This window comes from Austrofundulus limnaeus, unplaced genomic scaffold (genome assembly GCF_001266775.1).
Source record: "Austrofundulus limnaeus strain Quisiro unplaced genomic scaffold, Austrofundulus_limnaeus-1.0 Scaffold50, whole genome shotgun sequence".
Taxonomy (NCBI): Eukaryota; Metazoa; Chordata; class Actinopteri; order Cyprinodontiformes; family Rivulidae; genus Austrofundulus; species Austrofundulus limnaeus.
Genome location: NW_013952452.1, coordinates 1021420 through 1023941, shown reverse-complemented (window position 1 = coordinate 1023941; position 2522 = coordinate 1021420).

The window sequence follows — 2522 nt, the reverse complement described above, 5'->3', positions numbered from 1 at the left end:
ACTCTGCCATGAGGAAGTTGGGCTAAAAGACACGTCCCAGGGGAGTTTCTGGTACCAAAAGGTGTTTCTGGTCCCCACCTGTCGTTTTGCTCCTCAGCATGTCTTCCTAAAAACGCTGCAGGATTTCTCAAACATGCATGAATGAGTCAAAGCAAGGCTTTGGGCATGTTTTTTATGAGAGTATAACATTATAACATGATATAAAACTCAAAAAAGTTGATTTTACATGATATTGGCTCTTTAAAATGGGAAATGAACACAATCTGTGTTCTATACTTTGAGGCAAACGTCAAGCCAGTGTCTAAAAAAAGTAATCCAATCTTTTCTTCTCTCAATATATTTTGCTTTTGGCCATCCTGCCTTAAATGTTTACTGTTGCAGTGCCTCATTTCTGAAGTACAAAAAGAAAGCAAGAAGGTGAGGAAAATGGAGGCAGCGCGAGTATACCTGCCCTATTATTGCCTTGTGGGTGAAGGATACAATCACTGCTGGCATTTCCACAAGATACAAAGCCAACTAACACATATTTTAAAGTGAAAGAGGAGGAGGCGGAGGTGTGAGAGGGAAAAGGAAGAAAGGCTTAACAGAAAAAAAAGAGCCATACAGACAAGCCAACAGGTTGACAGAGACAGAGTGTCAGGGACAAAAAGAAAGAAAGAAAGAAAAAAGAAAGAAAGAAAGAAAGAGAAAGTCGATGATATAGACAGCAAAATGAGCGAGTGATAGAAGTAAAGTGAGAGTGAGAGCAGGAGAAAAGGAAAAAGGAGGGGCAACCTGAGAGAAATCAAACAGGGGCTCAGTGCAACGGAGGTGCGTTAGCAAACGAGCATGTTATGGCAGCCCGCTGGGATTTCCCCGCCACATCGTGCTGTTTCCCAATCTGTTCTGAGGAGCAGCACAGGCCCACTTGGGGACGCGTGAAGGCGTCAAGATGGGATTGCTTAAGACAGATGAAACAAGGTGTTTTTGATGCCATCTCGAGCGGACAAAAGCCTGATTTCCTGTTTTGCCTGTGACACAAAGGGTGCTGTGTAGTTTTGCCGAACAGTTCAAGGTTTTTTCTTCTTTTTCTTTTTCTTGTCAGAGCTGTAAATAACGAAACACRTGAGAGGTGAAGTTAAGACCTGGATCCACATGCCAAACACAAAAAAATAYGACACACTCTCCTCTTTCAGTCGTTTTACAACACTTAACACCTGTGACAAACAGATAGTGTTACAGTCAATTTCCCTCCGCAGTCAAATCAACCCATAATGTGAACATTAACACGTACTTATTGAACTTGGGAGAGCTGCAGCATTTCTCTAAAATCTCTGGACAGCATCACAGCGACAGAAATTGTCAAGTAAAGCTCTGAAATATCACTTTTACATTTCACAGATTGCGACGCGGCTCCAGCCAGGCTTTGACGCTACGCACTGGGTCGATGGGGAAATAAGGGAGCAGTGGTGAAGGCATTGAGCAAATTTTAGGAGGCGATAAAATATATCTCCGTTTTTGTTCACGTGCAGACATTTTTACTCTCACAAACTGAAATCGGACCGTCCGCAGAGGGAAAGTGAGGACCTAATATAAAACGATACTATGCATTCACGGGCCTCTTTCTGGATTAAAATGCTCTATACTCTGGGTTAGGTTTCAGAAAAAGAAATTAAAAAATAAAGGCCAAATAAGCTTGCCTTATTTATGGATTCACTACTACACATATGAGGAAATGCGTTTACATGAAATTGGCTCAGATGCTGGGCATTATTAAGGCCCTCTTTGAAAATCAACTCAGCTTCCTGGCAAGAACATTTGTAACAAAAAGCTTTTTTAATGTTTAAATGAAAATTTTAATGAGACCCTGTGTTGCGTTTCCTTTCGAGTCTTTAAGAGCTCTCTAAATCATTAAAACTTGCTCTTTCTTTGATTTCAAGGTCATTTGAAGAAATAAGGCAGCTTTAAGTGGCCCTCGGACCAAAAGTGGCCTACATGCCAAAGACCGCAAATGAACGTAGCCTAATGCTTTTTAATTTGCATTCATCTTTAAAAACATAGATGAGCCATCTCCAACTTTAAATAGGCTGAGATGGCAGTCAGAGGCCCTCTAGTCATTAGTGGCAATGCRGCTCCTCTAAAATGAAGGCCTTTCTCATCTTGTTTCAACTTAGGCCCATTACTTCAAAGATGCATTAGCCTGTTGTCCGTTTCTTGTTTGGCTTACTTAAATCTGATGACATCTGTGTGTGCATCCACATGTGCACTTGTTTGGACTCACCTCCCTCGTCTGTCCCACGAACACAAAAACATCCTCTTTTCTGGAAACACATGCACGGGAACAAAAGATGCCAGAAACGGGGACCTTAGGAGGAGATGACATACATTTTTTGTTTAATCACGTGTTCTGAGAGGACTCTCTGTAATTATGTTGTCATCCATCTGCTTCAGCAAAACGGAATTGGGCCGTGGCAGTTGCGTATCGTTTATAATTCTACACTTCGAGCATTAAAGGGATCCCCGATTAGTTCTAACATTAGACT